Source organism: Pseudophryne corroboree, chromosome 4, assembly GCF_028390025.1.
Source record: "Pseudophryne corroboree isolate aPseCor3 chromosome 4, aPseCor3.hap2, whole genome shotgun sequence".
Classification (NCBI taxonomy): Eukaryota; Metazoa; Chordata; class Amphibia; order Anura; family Myobatrachidae; genus Pseudophryne; species Pseudophryne corroboree.
The window spans coordinates 649,447,140-649,467,305 of NC_086447.1; the positions used below are offsets into that span (position 1 = coordinate 649,447,140).

General features: G+C 41.8%; 1 protein-coding gene and 2 pseudogenes across 9 annotated transcripts in view; all 3 read left to right on the forward strand.

Annotated features, from left to right (window-relative positions):
• WDR27 (WD repeat domain 27) overlaps positions 1 to 20,166 on the forward strand; it is a 1,147,516-nt gene that overhangs the window by 1,077,161 nt on the left and 50,189 nt on the right. The window lies entirely within an intron of this gene.
• Positions 9,206 to 9,324, forward strand: LOC134912063 (5S ribosomal RNA; annotated as a pseudogene).
• Positions 16,260 to 16,378, forward strand: LOC134913078 (5S ribosomal RNA; annotated as a pseudogene).

Consider the following 20,166-nt stretch of genomic DNA (forward strand, 5'->3'; position numbering starts at 1 on the left):
AGGCACCCTCTCCCTTATTAGGACGCTCACCTTGGGGCTTAGCCCGATGTTCCTTGAAAGGTTTCTTTTGCTGTCACCTTCGCTGAATAGGTAATGGAGGTGAACCTTTCTCCAATCCCAGACGTTCAGTTTCCGTAAACACAGGTAAGTACCATACGTCCAAAGTGCAAGTTTAAGGTTTAATTAAAAAAAAAAAAAAAATTCACATACAGTTAAAGAACATGAAAACACACCCCAAAAAAGGCCATCTGGGTTTGTCCCTCTATACTCCCCTTGAAACCGATGGGGAAAATTCTCCCCACAAAAAAAGTTTTTCTTGGCTCTTAAAGCCTCGGTCCTGAATAGGGAGATCAAGAATGGAAGACAAACCTTTTGACCGGGGTTAAAATAGATTAAAACCAACGCGTTTCGGATAAAAATCCTTCCTCAGGGCATATTGTGGGACCTACCCAGTCGGCCTTTTAAACCCAACTGAGCCTCCCTCCCATTTTCTAAACCAATCAGGCAATACTGATACAGATATATATCAAGGACATAATGCTGGTGCTTCAATTTCATACTGCTACCTTCTTAGAGATAAATATACAAACACTTCAATTTCATATATAAAACCAACACAAAATATAAAAGAAAAATCAATTTTTACATGAATTGGTAATATATAATCTCCGTCCTGGAGTGTTCCATGTCAAAGTCTCATTTAGTTTCATATAGATGAGATCCATCCAGTCCAGATTTAGAATCCACATGATCACCCTGTTTTTTCGTGTGTTGTTCCGGACCGTCACTTCCGGTTTCCGGCTTGATGGAGGTTACGTACATCTCTGTAGAATTATGTTTCCCAGCTGGCTCTCTACTGACGATGACGTATTTCCTACAAGTTGCCATGGGAGCCACATCGCCGGACCACACCTCCCCGCACTCGTGCGTCACCTAATCCGCATCCTGTAGCCATGGAAACTGTTGCGCCCCGTCAGCTTCTCTTTGCACTGACGTGTTTCCGGCAGGGTGAACGGCAAATAGGAAGTCCTATGGGACGCATGGACCATTCCCCACACTTCCCGTAGTGTAGCGATAATGGCATGTATATTTTCACAATAAAGGACAAAACAAACATAAAGAAAAATATGTTAGTGATAAGTAAGACAACTGTATCACATATATCCACATTTTGCTTATGTACTTCTACTACCAGTTAGTGTCCGGAACTCCCATTCCTATCATTAACTTTCCATACTTCTATTCATGATCTTTAAAAAGTCAAACCACCGTTAATGTAGAGGAACCAAATGACCCCAAAGAAACAGACATGGGAGTAACAAAAATGTATAATTTAAGTCAGTATGAATTAACTGTGCATGAGAAATTAGTCCTGGAAAAAGGTCTGAAATTCTCTCCAACAAACAGGTGTGACAAATTTGAAGTCCTGGTGGACATTGAAAAATTTGTTAGAAAACTTACCCTAAAAAGATTTTTTAGTGATATGCCTGATGGGAACATTGTAACAGGTACAAACACTAAATCAAATTTTAAAAGAAAATCTATGTTTTATCCCAAACACAAAAAAAGGGAGCTTCATCGAGTCGTTTGAGAAAGCTGTAAAGGCAGACTTAGATAGTGTCACTTTTAAACCTAACAGGAAGACCAACTTAACGAAGGAGGAAAGAAAAGCGATCACTAATCTGAGGAACAACAAAGAGATCGTAATTAAACCCGCCGACAAGGGGGGGAGTATCGTAATTATGAGTTTGGTGGAGTATAATAAAGAGGTCATGAGGCAAGTTATGGATGTCTCCACTTATCAGAAATTAAGGGGAAATCCCAGTGACAGTGTGGATAAAAAATTTGACGTCTTTTTAGGATTGTATCTTGCACAGGGCACAATTACAGAGGAGGAATACGGTTATTGAGAACCCATCCATACCGGTTCTGTATGTCCTGCCCAAGATACATAAAAATAAGGAGACACCACCTGGCCGCCCCATTGTAGCAGGGATTAATTCTAGTTTATCCAATCTTTCCTGTTACATTGACCATATTTTGCAGCCCATTGTTAGAACCACACGTTCCTATTTAAAAAATACAATAGCCACTATAAACCAGCTCATGAAGGTAGATTGGGAACCCGGATTCCTACTCGTCACGGCGGACGTTACGTCCCTATATACAGTGATTAAACATCAATTGGGTTTGGAGGCTCTGGAATATTTTTGGGACAAAGAGGGAATATCCATGAATAGGGAAAACTTTGTTATAGAGGGCACATCGTTGATTCTGCGGAATAATTTTTTCTGGTTTGACAACTTGTTTTATTTGCAGCTAACGGGTACCGCCATGGGCACCTGACTGGCACCAAGCTATGCTAACCTTTTCATGGCGTATTGGGAGGAGCAACAAGTGTGGAGTGGCCATGAGTTTGGTGCCAGTCTGGTGTCATGGAGTCGTTATATCGACGACATTTTGTTTATATGGAGGGGGGACCGCCAGTCTTTGGATTCTTTTTGTGGACGGCTAAATAATAATCAGTATGGTATTAACTTGACGTTTAATATTAGTGATCGGGAGGAAGACTTCCTGGACCTTCGCATTTATGTGGAGAATGATACAATCAAAACAAGTAACCACGTCAAAGCCACTGACTGTAATTCGTATATAGATTACAGCAGTAATCACCATTTGAACTGGCTGAAGAGTATTCCAAGCAGCCAGTTTCAACGGATAAGGAGAAACTGTTCTGACATTGATGTATATTGGGAGCAGGCACAGACCTTACAGGAACAGTTTAGAATGAAGGGATATGACCAGGAGAACATTAGATCCACTATGAAGATAACAGGGGAATATGACCGTATGAATATGCTAACTAAAAACCCTATTAGAGATAAGGCAAGATCAGATGAGGTGTAATTCATTACTACATATAATAGTCAACACAAACAGGTCGAACAGATAACAAGGAAACACTGGTCTATTTTAGGAAAGGACCCTTGTCTTAAAGAAGTAGTTTCTAGGGTTCCAAAATTTACCTATAGAAGAGCAAAAAACCTAAAGGAAAGTATAGTAAGCAGCGTGGTTATGGCACCTAAAATGCTTACCAGGAATCGATCAAAGGGTTTCTTTAGATGTGGCCTATGCATGATGTGCAAAATGTGTAAGAGTAAGGAAAGCAAAATCGTTCAATATAAGTCCACACAAACTCAGAAGTCCTATAGCATTAAGGACTTCATAACATGCAATTCTAAGAACGTTGTATATCTCCTGGAATGTTCTTGTGGGTCGCAGTATGTGGGCAGAACAACCCGGATGCTAAAAACGAGAATGGCGGAACATGCCCGCAACATCAAAAAAGGATTAGAATCCCACAATGTATCATTGCACTTTAATAAGGTCCATGACTGTAATATTAGCCATTTAATTAATTTCTGTGGAATTAAATTGATTACTCCAAATTGGAGAACCAATGATGGGGAAATACAGTTGGCAAAAATGGAGATGAGGACCATTTACGAGTTAAAGACTCTGGTCCCAAAAGGGCTAAATGTAGAATTTGAAATTAAATGGTTCCTTTAAATTGAGAAACATCTTTGTTAAGATCATGAATAGAAGTATGGAAAGTTAATGATAGGAATGGGAGTTCCGGACACTAACTGGTAGTAGAAGTACATAAGCAAAATGTGGATATATGTGATACAGTTGTCTTACTTATCACTAACATATTTTTCTTTATGTTTGTTTTGTCCTTTATTGTGAGAATATACATGCCATTATCGCTACACTACGGGAAGTGTGGGGAATGGTCCATGCGTTCCATAGGACTTCCTGTTTGCGGTTCACCCTGCCGGAAACACGTCAGTGCAGAGAGAAGCTGACGGGGCGCAACAGTTTCCATGGCTACAGGATGCGGATTAGGTGACGCACGAGTGCGGGGAGGTGTGGTCCGGCGATGTGGCTCCCATGGCAACTTGTAAGAAATACATCATCGTCAGTAGAGAGCCAGCTGGGAAACATAATTCTACAGAGATGTACGTAACCTCCGTCAAGCCGGAACCGGAAATGACGGTCCGGAACAACACACGAAAAAACAGTGTGATCATGTGGATTCTAAATCCGGACTGGAGGGATCTCATCTATATGAAACTAAATGAGACTTTGACATGGAACACTCCAGGACGGAGATTATATATTACCAATTAATGTAAAAATGGATTTTTCTTTTATATTTTGTGTTGGTTTTATATATGAAATTGAAGTGATTGTATATTTATCTCTAAGAAGGTAGCAGTATGAAATTGAAGCACCAGCATTATGTCCTTGATATATATCTGTATCAGTATTGCCTGATTGGTTTAGAAAATGGAAGGGAGGCTCAGTTGGGTTTAAAAGGCCGACTGGGTAGGTCCCACAATATGCTCTGAGGAAGGATTTTTATCCGAAACGCGTTGGTTTTAATCTATTTTAACCCCGGTCAAAAGGTTTGTCTTCCATTCTTGATCTCCCTATTCAGGACAGAGGCTTTAAGAGCCAAGAAAAACTTTTTTTGTGGGGAGAATTTTCCCCATCGGTTTCAAGGGGAGTATAGAGGGACAAACCCAGACGGCCTTTTTTGGGGTGTGTTTTCATGTTTTTTAACTGTATGTGAAATTTTTTTTTTTAATTAAACCTTAAACTTGCACTTTGGACGTATGGTACTTACCTGTGTTTATGGAAACTGAACGCCTGGGATTGGAGAAAGGTTCACCTCCATTACCTATTCAGCGAAGGTGACAGCAAAAGAAACCTTTCAAGGAACATAGGGCTAAGCCCCAAGGTGAGCGTCCTAATAATGGAGAGGGTGCCTTCAGATTATGGTGGATATGGTGTGGTGTATGAAGATCTAAAAAGAAACCTTTCAGAGCATATAGGGCTCATATATGAGGTGAGCGTCTCTAAGGAGAGATATAGGGACTATAGAGGAAGAAGAATATCGGAAATAGTGTGAAAAGATACCTTTATGTGTGTACCATCACTTGAGAGGAGGTCAGTTTGGAGGTGCGAACTGCCCGGAGAATACTGAACATCTGATATTGAGGACTATCTTGTAACAATTGAAAAGGGGAAGAAATTCCTCCTATTGAGTTTTTAGGATTAGGAGCGCTTGTGTACTACTCTATTTTTGTAACATATATGTATTTGGAAGTGGTGTTCCCTAAGGGTTTAAGTGCAAAGCTGCTATAAGGGCACGAGTCACAACTCTCCTTTTTTTTTTTTTGAAGACTTGGAACATCAGTCAGGAACTGTAGATAGTACTGATCGCAGCGATCAGTACTGACCCATCTGGATAATAACCCTAGGACGTTAGTGGATTACCTTGCCAAACCGACGCTGATCACATGTAGCCTATTAACTAAGAGGCTTTCTCTTCAATTTTCATTTACATTATTTCATGTCAGAATGTTGCTTACTACAATCATCAAAAAATGTCTTTAATACTGTATGTTTCTAATTATTGTTTTCAATGATCAGGTATGATATATCTTTTTTAATGAAAAGTAACTAAAGTATGAAGTACTATATACATGGTATACTGCAGAATTTTGACTGCCAGCTCTTTCATCACAAATCACATAATTAAGGAATGTTGGCTTGTTCCCCAATTCGAAAAAAACATTTATGATTTCCTTATCGTTTGGGTCAGATAAAAAGGAGAAAACTTGGAGAGCAGTTTGAAGACATAGATTATCTCCTTGTAAATGAGTGTAATGACGTAGCATATGTTCACTGCTAATATTAGACATCTGGCAGTGCTTCTATGAAAGATTGTTTTCTTTTTCTGATGATGCATTTTAAAAATGCCATGTGTGGGTTAAAAGCATATTAATTATGTAAATGGCAATAGTGACATGTGTTAATCACAATTTAACGACAAATATACATTTTCTAATGTAATCTATTAATTCTATAAGGTGTTTTACTGTGAGACCTATTATGAGAGAACGAGTAAACGTAAAAATATGGTTGAGGTATCGAAATAAAGTTCTTACCATATAGTTGTGCCAGTCGAAGAAAAATTAGATTGGGGCAACGGTTCGGGTGTTGCAGAGCGGCAGAGTTCCCATATAAAGTCTGAGAAGCATACGTGAACAAAATAATAAAAACAGAGTCATAAAATTTGGCACTTTTAATGTTCCTTATGCATATTTCTTCTGTAGTTTGTATTCTCATCGTTTTGCAGATGAAAGCTGATTTGTTAGTTACGAATGCATAATTAAGGTATAGATAACACTGTTAAAATGCTTTTAAACCGCCAACATATCTGTTTTTTTTATGATAAAACAGCTTTTACCAAGAAAGCCTGAACAAACATTGTAATCAGGCAGTGCTTTTTTGTGGTGATGCTCAAGGGTGTTGGGTACTAGCACCTTTATTTTTGTTACTTTTTTTGTAACTGCTAACGATAGTCTGGAATTCTACCATTTACATTTTCCTGACAGGCCCTGAGAAATGAACAAATTCTAAATGCTGGCCGGGTCAGCTTCACAATCTTCATTTTCTAAAAAGGGCAAAGAAAAATCAGTGCCTAATATATCTACCTCAGGGAGGAACAGGAGACTTTTCCTCCAACAGAGTCTCTTTCCTAACAGTTATCACTTCCTCCTCAATAACAGAGATGGCTAAGGAGAGATCAAATTTAATTCTGACAATATTTAAACTGTTACGAACTACTTTTAAATTAATGCATTCTTAGTGAAAATCTAAACGTATAGGTGCCCCATTTAACAATGGAAAAAAAACTGGCCAATATAGCACCCGTTTTCATTGCCGCTTGCTGTGCTATGAATCCCTCTTGCTGTCGGTATTTAACACTACCATGCGTTCTAGTAAGCGGTAGTTTTATTTACCCATGCAGCGGTGGTTTTCTGTGCTGCCGAGTGTAAAGGATCAGTGCAGAGCAGGAGGAACTGGATGGAGAGCTGGCGGGAGGGGGCTGAGAGAAGGAGGGAGAGGTGGAGAGAAGGGAAGAGACCAATCTGTAGCAGTGGACTGTGGGTAATGTTCCAGGTGCAGGCCAACCGCCGGGACATTACTACTCACTAGCGCAACTGGACACCAGCATTATCTCGCATGTTTGAAGCTTCACAATGAGCGGTAAGTCTCAGATACCGCTCGCTTTTAAATACACAGGGGGTCATTCAGTATTGATCACTCCTGCGATCCTCATCGCAGTTTCCTGATAATTGGAAAACTGCCCATGTGCGGGACCATTCTGCGCATGTGCAGAACGAGTCCTGTGAACACAACTCTGTATTGCGAACGCCTCTGCTTGATTGACAGGCAGAGGCATTTGAGGGGGAGGGGTGGGGACGGCCGGAGTTGCTGTTTTCTGGGAGTGGCGTATCAAGGACTGCGTCGCGAGATGTAGTTTCCATGGTCTCGCAAACCACCCTGTATGGCCAGCCTGAGTAAGTTGAGGCTTACTCAGCTGGCAGACTGCGGAGAACATTGAGACCATCAGTTGCTATGTTGATTCCAGGCTGCGACATGGTCTCACCACTAGGAACACAAATGCCAGAAGGAGGTGGCTACGGATCACATTTGCAGGGCTGCCTGCGAGCAGCTTTACAAATGCAATCCATGCTGAATTAGCCCCACAGCCCATACACTTTGTCTTGGTGGGACAAAGTAGCCATGCGCTGCTCACTTCCATTAATAACACTGTGGTATCTGCCTTCACAGATACCAAAAAGGTGGTTTAGCACCTTATCACTCATTGTCAGATGGGACCCTTAGTTGCAGAATAATTAATCTGGGATCTAGGAGAAGTAATAACAACTCCCTATAGACGATCATGTGAACAAGCTCCTCCCAGCGAAACGCGCGTCACTTCCGGTCCGGCACTCGACTTCCGGGACCTCCGCGATGGGGCTCCGGCGGGCGGACTCCTCAAACCAGCACCGCAGCAAGTATACCACCGCTCCATGCGGCGGACCTAGCCCCCTGCTCAGATCACCTCCCTGTGCACTCAGCACCAGAAGAAAGCCTTTCACACCTTTAAGCGGCACAAGACGGGCTTTTGTTTCCCTGGCAACCATGGTGAAGTGTTAGAGGTTTCCATGGTAACTGTATACAACAGTTACCAAGTGTAGGGAAACCATTCATCAACTTCATCAAAATTCTACATATTTACACTAAAATTATTTATGACATTTTGCCTATGCAGGGAAGCACTTATCAGCCGCATATTAATTCTGTATTTACAGAGTTAATTATTTGATTATCCATATCATTACTGCAGGGGAGCTTTGCTAAGCGACACTATTGTTATTGATATCTGTATAAGACAGTTTTTTTCTTCATATGAGATATTCCTAGCTGCTACTCTTTGCTGGATTCTACATTTAACTTCATTTATAATATCATATGGGTCAGCACAGTTTTTGCAAATATATATACATGAGACAATCAGTATAAAACCAATGCGTCCTCGTGGCACAAATGCATAGCTGTTCTTACAAAATATTGTAATTAAGTGAAATCTTTATCAATCTTTGCATTGTATTATATGTGATGTCTGAGAACAGACGGACAGCTGCTTTTGCAGCCTTTGTGCTGTAGTCCATTAATTCCTATTAGTTCTCATACAGGATTTTATGTCAAGTCTGAGATTACTGTGCCTATCAGCAATTTACGGTTAACCTTTTATTTATAAATTACTGTTCAGGCTAATCCGTGGGCTGTAACTTCTGAGTCCATATGCTCTGTAAGATACAGCACAAGTGCATTACTGTCCCCATCTCCCACGGCAATTTCCACACTAATAACTCAGGTTGCATGTTTATGGAGCAATTGGGTTATTTTTGAGCAGGTGCTCTCACTATAGTCCTTATTTCATTTTTTTGGGACATTTCTCACCATGGACTATTTGTGAATTTATTCACGCGTGCTCTCACTACAATCTAATTTTGTGAAATCTTTTAGGGGTGAGTAATTAACCTCCCCGTCTTTTTCAGATTTACCCATCCATTTAACACGTCATTTTAGTTGTATAAATACATTTTGTGAGGGGAGAGAAATTAACCTCTCCCTTTTTTCTAGACCCCCCCACCTATTTACGCGTCTTTTTTGGGGGCGACCTAGGGTCATTGACCGATATCAATTATTATACAATTTTTTTCCGAATTGGCCCCATCAGTGGCCATTGTCTATGCTGACAGGTACTTTCTTGACTTTCTACAGTCATACCATGCTGGACATGCCCGATCTCGCCTGATCTTGGAAGCCAAGCAGCATTGGGCCAGGTCAGTACCAGAAAGGGTGACCCTCTGGGAATACCGGGTACTGTAGTACTAAGGAAGATATCTTCCGCCGATCAGCAAATCTCATTCCAGTTCAACCTTGCAATCCAGTACCGTAGCTGACCCACTCTCTAGGAGTCCAGATTTATATAAGCCGGTTTCCCATCATCTCTTCTATGAATGTACAACTGTACATAACATCATAATTTCATAGAGATTATAGGAACACTTATATTTTCGCTTCTGACAAACGTCAAACATCAATACTCACTTACAAATCGGTGGGTTTACAGACAAACTTTCTGTCACCCTCTCTATACAAGTGAGTTACATATTACCATATCGTCAACATCATTTTGTTGTTTAATACTTGTTTTAACAATTATTGCTGATGTACAGCAATAATTTTATTATCCTTTCGTCTGTGATTAAAAGTCAAGTTTTATCCTATCCCACCCACAAATTACATCATCCTATTCTATCCTTCTATGAAAATATAGAATTCAAGAGTGCCCCTGAGAGACATTATCTATAGTCCCCCCTTTTTTACCTCTTTGCGAAACAACCCTTCAACAGTTTGTTTTGGAACGGATGTCTGGGAGCACCACCAACCTTGTTCTACTTCAAAAGCCTTATTAGGCGAAGTCGGTAGCTTTATGTTGGTTCAATATATGTTGGTTCAATACATTTGGTCACATGTTATATATACAAATTGAATTGTACAATCTGGACCAGTGCAGATTCCTTAAACCCCCACCCAATACAGTTTGTCCTACTGAGGTCTTTCTCAGCTATTGGAATCTCGCACGGCAAGATCGTCCGCACAATACATTGAAACTTCTTCCGTGTGTAGTCATTTCTACAATATAACCAACTTATTACTACATTTATCTTTAGACCACTAACTAGTTGATTGATCATTTATCACAAAACAGCATCAGCCAGCCTTAATCATCATGAGCTTTAGCCTTAAAAATGAACTCAACACAAGACGCAGGACCGAAGACCTAGATAGCATCTTCCCCACAGAGGTGACCTCCATTGACCCTGAACGAACCTGGGAAGATGACCTTATCAAGCTGAAATATACGCTACAAAGACAAGCCAGAACCAATTGGGACCTTACAAGTTTAGAAAATTATTGCAAACAGAAAATCACACCCAGAGGTTTAAGACCGAAATTATTCCCGTCTTTTGATCTACAAACAGATGCTCTAAGGCAGGAATGGGAGAACAGCCTACTCAAATGTTCACACGAGCTAATGCAGATACTCATTAAACACAACAACTTGGTACTAGAAGGTTGCACCAGGGAAATCGAAAAATACAGCAAAGCACTGGAAAAGTGGGAACAGAATACCATTTTCCAAACGTCATTTGAAAAACTGAAAAAGGAACTAGATACTTATGAGAATACCATTATTGAACGGAAGAAAAACAAATTCTTCAGGGACAAAAGAGACTTCAATACAGGAAAGATTTTCAAGTGGACAAGACCAACAAGGCGGGAGAATCCGTCGACCCCTCAAGGGACCCCCTCCTCTTCTGAGGTGGAATACAATCCAGATCGGAGGAATTACTCCTCTTCAAGAACCCAACCAGCCCCATCGGCTCATTTTTTAGATCAAGCCAGCCGTCCTCGTGGCCGCTCAAAACAAGGAAAAGAAAAACCCGAAGAAGTAAGAAGAAGAGGAAGAGGAAGATGGGGTTCCCCCTCCCCAAACCGATACCCCATACGGAGGAATCGGAAGCAGTACTGAAATCTGATCGCCTTCAAGTAATCAATCTCTCCACTCATACTCTCTCCAATATGCACAAGGAAGTTCTCGAAAAAGGACTCACATTCTCGCCAACCAAGAAATTTGACAGATTTCAATGGCAGACAGACCTTAATCTTTTTGGACGCAAACTTCTACTCACAAAATTCTTTGCCAATCAAGAAAATAACAGAGAAAATGAAACCACTCCTTCCCTATTGGGCCTTGGATCCCCGGAAGAATTAGAAGCACTTAACAACTTGGAAGAACTTTCTGACCTGGCAACTGTTAAGAGAACTCACAAGCAACAACAGATTTGTAGAAAAAAATCAACGTTTTTCCCTAATGAAACTATTTGTCCAGAGGTAAGAACGTTTATCAATCTGGTATCTAAAGATCTTGACACACTCTATACAAGAAAAAGGAAGTTTAGAACCACAGGAAATTTGTCCCCGCAGGCCAGACATGCCCTGAAAGAAATCAAATCTTGGCAAGATATAATAATTAAACAGTCGGACAAGGGAGGCAATGTGGTCCTTTGGCCAAAAGAGATGTATGAGAAAGAGGCGAAAAGGCAAATGACACCAACTGCTATAGCAAGAGTCTCTTTGATCCAACGCAAAATTTGACAGCACAATATATGAGGATTATTGAAGAAGCCAGACATCTGGGGACGATTACGCAAGCAGAATATGATTATCTCAAAATTCAGCACCCCAGAGTACCAACCTTCTACTTGTTACCCAAGGTGCATAAAAACATATGCAAGCCACCCGGACATCCCATAGTCTCGGGCAATGGAGGCTTACTGGAGAAGGCATGCACATTCCTAGAGATTCACCTTAAAGATTATGTGACCACTCTACCTTCCTACACCCATGACACAACAGATGTACTAAGAAAAATTTAAAACATCTATTTGGAGGACACACATCTGCTGGTAAGCCTAGATATAGAAGCCCTCTACACAAGCATTGATCACAACCTAGGTATCAAGGCAGTCAAACATTTCCTACAGATCGATGGATTGGATGATTTCCACGAATTTCTCTTAATCCTCTTAGAATTTGCCTTACGCAAAAACGACTTCACGTTCAATAACCTCTTCTACACCCAGGAAAGGGGCACAGCCATGGGGGCGGCTTGTGCCCCTACTTATGCCAACCTCTTCCTGTGGTGGTGGGAGCAGGAAGTCGTCTTTCATGAAGATCAAGATCACTTCACAAAACACATCATTCTTTGGACTCGTTATATCGACGATATTCTCATGATTTGGGAGGAGTCGCAAGAAAAATTATCTCAATTTTTAATTTTTCTGAATTCCAACAACTTGAATCTTAGATTCACATATGAACAGAGCACGGAAAGCATCTCATTCCTTGATCTGAAGATATACAAGGGAAAAGACAACTTGCTTTCTACAGAACTGTACTGAAAGAAAACAGCCACTAACACCCTCCTTCATCAACAGAGTTCCCACTTTCCACCCACCATTAACAATATCCCTAAAGGTGAATGTTTACGACTCAAAAGGAACTGCTCTAGCAAAGAAGTCTACCAGATGAAATGTAAAGATCTGACCAAGAGACTTAAGGAACGAGGGTACAGCTCAAGACTCATCAAGAAATCCAAATTATCTCTACAAGAAACCCCAAGAGAGTCATTATTGTTTCATCAAAAACTTCCGGATAAAGAGGACAATGTTCTCAGATTCGTGGGCAAATTCTGTGAAGAGTGGAGAGATATCAAAGGAATCCTTCAAAAACATTGGCCAGTACTACTGTCGGACAATGATTTAGCGATGAGATTAAAGAACACAATCGATATGAGCTGGAAACGCTCGCCTAACCTGGCAGATCATTTAGTTCAGAGCCATTACACATCACAACCCACTAGGAATCCCACCATTACGGGGACCTATCCCTGTGGAGAATGTAAGGCCTGTTCCCACATCGCTAGAAGCCCAGAAATAGTGGATAAATTCAGCAATAAAATAAAAATCACAAATTTCTTTAACTGTAAGAGTACCAATGTGGTCTACTGCCTCACTTGCCCATGTGACAAAAAATATGTGGGTATGACCACCCGTATGCTCAAACAAAGGGCTCTTGAACATATTGGATCAGTCAGAAATGCCAAAACAGACCAACAAAAATTTAAACAACTAACTACAGTGGCCAAACACTTTCTCCAATATCACGCTGGATCACCTAAAGAACTCAAAATATTTGGTCTCCAACAGATCAAATTAGGCATTAGGGGTGGTAACATTACAAGAGCACTGTTAAAGAAAGAAAGAGAATGGACATTTAAACTGGGAACAATGGCTCCCAAAGGCCTTAATGAACACATCAATTACAGTGTTTTCTTGGAGTAACGTTAGACCTTTTTTCTTGTACAATGTTTTCTCCTTTAAAAATTCTCGTGCTTATTTTGCAGAATCAGCCAGCAGAAGAATATGATATTTAAATTTTCATTCCAGCAATAGCCATTGTTACAGCTATCATCTTTCTCACTGCACTAATCAATTTCCTTTATTTCCCACCTATCCCCACTTTCCCCCACTCACCCTTTCTTTTTCCCCATTTACCTTAACAATCCTAACCACACACATTTTTCTTGATAACACTAGGCTCCTCCATTTCCGACCAATTGCCCTTTTCCTTTCTCCTATCTCCTCCCCTTATCCTCCCCTCTCCACCCCACTATACCCCGCATCCACATCCTTTTCATCCTTTTATTTCTTTTCTCTCAAAACATCTCTTCCTTTCTCATTTTTCCCCCCTCCCCCCCTTCCTCCCATTTCCCCACTCCCTATTCACCCTCCCCCCATTACCTCCCCATTCCATCATTCTTTCCTTTTTTTTCCCCCACTCACAAAAAATCCCCCCTCCAAAATAACCCCCTCCACCTCCCTCCCAAACCCCCCCCCCCCGCTTTTCTTTTCCCCCCCCTCTCTTCTCACCCTCCATAATAATAATTTTCTATCTCTATTTTTTTTTTCATATTTTACTTTCAATTTTATTTTCATATTTATATTTATTTTAATTTATTTTATTTATTATTTTTATTTCTATTTTTAATTTTATAATTATATTTACTTCTATATTTATTTTTATATTTATTTTTATATTTATTTTTATCTTTTATTCACGTTTTCAACAATCATATGGCACTTTATTCACACATCATTCACCACTTAATCCAGTTTATTCCCATTCACTCCGGTTCCTGTTTTCGTGTTTTTCCACTTTGCCTAAATAATCTCATTATTTAAAAATTCCTTTTTTTCCCAATTATGACACACTTTTCACTCCCCCTAAAAATATTATACATCTTTTTCACATCATTATCACAATAATCACTCCACCCCAATTCAGATCCAGCTGTCAAAATCACAGCAACTAACCAGCACTAATCAACAATTTATCTCTTTCAAGACATTCACCCTACACACAATTTATTATCATCAGCTTTTTCACTTTACACTCCTGCAAACTTAATTTTTCTATACACGTTTCAGCTTATAATTTATTCTTCTGTATACATATCAGTCTACAATTTATTAATCAGGTGTTTTTATACTCTTATGCTCACACCTCTTATTATTATTTTTCTAACCATAGCAATATAATAGCATCAGTTAAATGTATTACTTAGCCATGCAACAGTTTCTTTGCATCCTTCCTAATTATATCATTAGTTATAACGCTCAATCATTTCAGTCCCAGGCTTCCCCGCACCTATTTACCTATTGGTTTTTGACTATGTCTATCAAGCTATCCTACAAGCGTATTGGCTAAAGCTTGTGTTAAATGGCACACACGGAGGGCTCACAGATCAGACGATCATGTGAACAAGCTCCTCCCAGCGAAACGCGCGTCACTTCCGGTCCGGCACTCGACTTCCGGGACCTCCGCGACGGGGCTCCGGCGGGCGGACTCCTCAAACCAGCACCGCAGCAAGTATACCACCGCTCCATGCGGCGGACCTAGCCCCCTGCTCAGATCACCTCCCTGTGCACTCAGCACCAGGAGAAAGCCTTTCACACCTTTAAGCGGCACAAGACGGGCTTTTGTTTCCCTGGCAACCATGGTGAAGTGTTAGAGGTTTCCATGGTAACTGTATACAACAGTTACCAAGTGTAGGGAAACCATTCATCAACTTCATCAAAATTCTACATATTTACACTAAAATTATTTATGACATTTTGCCTATGCAGGGAAGCACTTATCAGCCGCATATTAATTCTGTATTTACAGAGTTAATTATTTGATTATCCATATCATTACTGCAGGGGAGCTTTGCTAAGCGACACTATTGTTATTGATATCTGTATAAGACAGTTTTTTTCTTCATATGAGATATTCCTAGCTGCTACTCTTTGCTGGATTCTACATTTAACTTCATTTATAATATCATATGGGTCAGCACAGTTTTTGCAAATATATATACATGAGACAATCAGTATAAAACCAATGCGTCCTCGTGGCACAAATGCATAGCTGTTCTTACAAAATATTGTAATTAAGTGAAATCTTTATCAATCTTTGCATTGTATTATATGTGATGTCTGAGAACAGACGGACAGCTGCTTTTGCAGCCTTTGTGCTGTAGTCCATTAATTCCTATTAGTTCTCATACAGGATTTTATGTCAAGTCTGAGATTACTGTGCCTATCAGCAATTTACGGTTAACCTTTTATTTATAAATTACTGTTCAGGCTAATCCGTGGGCTGTAACTTCTGAGTCCATATGCTCTGTAAGATACAGCACAAGTGCATTACTGTCCCCATCTCCCACGGCAATTTCCACACTAATAACTCAGGTTGCATGTTTATGGAGCAATTGGGTTATTTTTGAGCAGGTGCTCTCACTATAGTCCTTATTTCATTTTTTTGGGACATTTCTCACCATGGACTATTTGTGAATTTATTCACGCGTGCTCTCACTACAATCTAATTTTGTGAAATCTTTTAGGGGTGAGTAATTAACCTCCCCGTCTTTTTCAGATTTACCCATCCATTTAACACGTCATTTTAGTTGTATAAATACATTTTGTGAGGGGAGAGAAATTAACCTCTCCCTTTTTTCTAGACCCCCCCACCTATTTACGCGTCTTTTTTGGGGGCGACCTAGGGTCATTGACCGATATCAATTATTATACCATTTTTTTCCGAATTGGCCCCATCAGTTGCCATTGTCTATGCTGACAGGTACTTTCTTGACTTTCTACAGTCATACCATGCTGGACATGCCCGATCTCGCCTGATCTTGGATGCCAAGCAGCATTGGGCCAGGTCAGTACCAGAAAGGGTGACCCTCTGGGAATACCGGGTACTGTAGTACTAAGGAAGATATCTTCCGCCGATCAGCAAATCTCATTCCAGTTCAACCTTGCAATCCAATACCGTAGCTGACCCACTCTCTAGGAGTCCAGATTTATATAAGCCGGTTTCCCATCATCTCTTCTATGAATGTACAACTGTACATAACATCATAATTTCATAGAGATTATAGGAACACTTATATTTTCGCTTCTGACAAACGTCAAACATCAATACTCACTTACAAATCGGTGGGTTTACAGACAAACTTTCTGTCACCCTCTCTATACAAGTGAGTTACATATTACCATATCGTCAACATCATTTTGTTGTTTAATACTTGTTTTAACAATTATTGCTGATGTACAGCAATAATTTTATTATCCTTTCGTCTGTGATTAAAAGTTAAGTTTTATCCTATCCCACCCACAAATTACATCATCCTATTCTATCCTTCTATGAAAATATAGAATTCAAGAGTGCCCCTGAGAGACATTATCTATAGTCCCCCCTTTTTTCGCCTCTTTGCGAAACAACCCTTTAACAGTTTGTTTTGGAACTGATGTCTGGGAGCACCACCAACCTTGTTCTACTTCAAAAGCCTTATTAGGCGAAGTCGGTAGCTTTATGTTGGTTCAATACATTTGGTCACATGTTATATATACAAATTGAATTATAACCATTGTACAATCTGGACCAGTGCAGATTCCTTAAACCCCCACCCAATACATATTACTTTTAGCCGCAGGCATGGTTCCCTGTTGTAGTAAGCAGTTGTATAAGGGGGTTTACTACGGTATGCCGGCGGTCGGGCTCCCGGCGACCAGCATACCGGCGCCGAGAGCCCGGCCGCCGGCTTACCGACAGTGTGGCGAGCACAAATGAGCCCCTTGCGGGCTCGCCACGCTACGGGCACGGTGGCGCGCTACACGCGCCACGCTATTTTATTCTCCCTCCAGGGGGGTCGTGGACCCCCTCGAGGGAGAATAAGTGTCGGTATGCCGGCGCCGGTATACTGTGTGCCGGGATCCCGTCAGTCGGCATACTGAAGACCACCCGTATAAGGGATAGCTGCACAAAGGCAGGGGACATGCTCCCACTTTCATTGATGAGCCTGGACTGATTTCAGCTGCAGACCATAGTTCCTTTCAGGTTTATGCTCTGCCCTGATTTCTGTTCAGTGTCAGAGCTGGATCCACAGATGAATTCCAGCATCATGTGCTCGGAGCAGCTGCTTCCACATTACATGGTCACAAACTGAAAGTAGTGAGAGTTCAGTTCAGAGGAGGAGGGAGTGCAGCAGTTAGTACAACAGGAACAACTGTGATTCCTGTCTGTGACTAAGAAAGTAGTTTTTCTGCTGCGAGGTACACTGGGCTCCACAGGGAATGACATTGTGGTGTAGAGTAGTATCTTGATCCGAGGCACCAACAGGCTCAAAGCTTTGACTTTCTTCCCAGAATGCCTAGCGCCGCCTCCTCTATAACCTGCCTCCGTGCACAGGAGCTCAGTTTTGTAATTGATGCCATGCAGTAAGCAGGCATACAACAGGGGGCTGCTCCAGCAGCCTTGAGAAGAAGCTTTTAAAGAAAAATGAAGACTTCAGCAGAGGCACTGTCTGTGTTAGATGTCAGTCAGACATCTCCTGCTGCAGCTCCATCACCTCCCCCAGCGGCGCTGTATACTCCCGCGCCCTGGTTGCCGGGTACTTACAGCGGAGGCTCCGGTTTTCTTTCTGTTAGTCACACACACGACCGCTGTTCTCCTGGATCGTGTGGCCGCAATCAGGGAGGAGGTAAGTGGGTCCCCCCGGCTGGACCCGCTGTAAATCGCGAACCCACATGGCCGGTGGGAAGCGGGTCGCGCGCGCACGCTGGCGTGGACACTGTGGTAGTACAGGGACCCCACTAGACCACCAGGGCAAGGGCACAGGTCGGTTTTCTCTCATAAACCGTTTATGTAAGTCCACAGTACCCGGTGGTGAAGTCCAGCAAGGGGATAAGGCTTTGACCTGTAGCCCCTCCCCCAGCCCCAGGGCACCATTTAGAGTAAATGTTCCCGCCCTGGAGCTGCATCTCTCTCTCTCCCTCACTCCCTGTCAGCGTTTGGGCGCCTTTACCTTAAGCTGAGCTGATCCTGGGACTGTTTGGGCAAATCCTCCTCTGTAAAGCCGCCTGCATGTCAGCGCTGTGCATTTTACATTACACTTAAGTATTCTACATGTCTGCTGACAGTGTTAGTTAAGAAAGAGTGCATTTAGTCAGGGTTATATAGTACAATTACCCTGTGATATGCATCCAGTCTTTACTGTGCATTGTTATATATATTGAGTGTATAGCTATACTTAGTACTACTTTGTATTGCTAGTCCAGTGCAGTTTTATTGCATGTCATAATTTCTGCATTGTACAATGTGACTGTGTGTCTGTGTACATAGCTGCTGTGTGACCTCCATTTCGTGTATTTCACTCAGATTGCTATCCCTATATTCTATAACCTGAGGGGGCCAAGTGCGTCAGGTTTATCATTTAATATAGGTAGTTCACAGGATATACTAAGTGTGTATTTTTCTCTGTGATTTTTAGTCACGATATACCTCTTGAATTCCCTGTTTGTGCAGATACACTACACAGGGGGTTCTTGTCAGGTATTGTGCTGCTGATATTGTACTGTGTTGCCTTGCATTGAGCCTTCGGATATGTCAGCTACAAGTGGCAATGGTGCTGGGGCTGATCCCAAATTGCGTGGTGGTGACGCTGCAGACACATTTGAGGAAAACATAGCAGCTGAGGGTTCAGGTTCTGGGGGATCCTTACCCCCAAGTGGGACTGTAGCAACAGGGGCTCAAAATGACCCACCTTGGGCTACCATCTCCACGCTATTGAATACTTTGGTAACTAGACTAACGCTCCCTATGGGACTTCCTGTGCCAGTACAACCGCTTATGGTCCCCGCAGTTAACCCGCCATGGGCAGTTCAACTGTCTGCTCAGTTACAGCAATTGAACCAGACTCCTCGTATGATGAGGATGGTGTTTATACTGACCCCACAGATTCTGATCCCGACGCTTCTGAGGTGGATGTTCCTGTTTCACAGGTGGATGTTCCTGACTTGTTGGAGGCTATCAGGACCATTATTAAAATTACTGATGACCCGGAGCCTGATGCTGCCCCTAAGAAACCGGACAGGTTTAAACGTCAGAAAGTGGTTAAAAAAGTTTTACCTCATTCTGACCATTTAGTTGAAATACGTCAGGAATCCTGGGAAAATCCAGGAAAGAAATTCACACCTCACAAGAAGATGCTGGCTCGCTACCCACTCGCAGCGCAGCTAAGTAAATATTGGGAAACACTCCCGCCAGTGGATTCGCAGGTGGCGCGGCTGGTGGTATCCTCAGCTCTGCCGGTAACTACCGTCACGTCTCTGAAAGAACCGATGGATAAGCGCGTGGAGGGTTGTTTAAGGGCAATTTACACCCTAACTGGTGCTGTGCATAGGCCCACCATTGCAGCGACATGGGCTGCAGAGGCTGTTGAAGCGCGGGCTCAGGAGCTGGAGGTGGAGTTGCCTTCCAACGCTTCTGATCATGCTAGACAATGTCTGTCTTATATTGTCACAGCTTTTCATTACATTAAGGAGGCGACTTCTGATGCCGGTATTCTGGCGGCCAAGGCTTCTACCATGTCCATTTTGGCTCACCGGATTCTCAGGTTACGGTCCTGGTCTATGGATCTGGACTCTAAGAAAACCCTGGAGGTACTCCCTTTTTAAAGGTAGACATTCTTTTCGGAGAAGACCTCAACAAGATAGT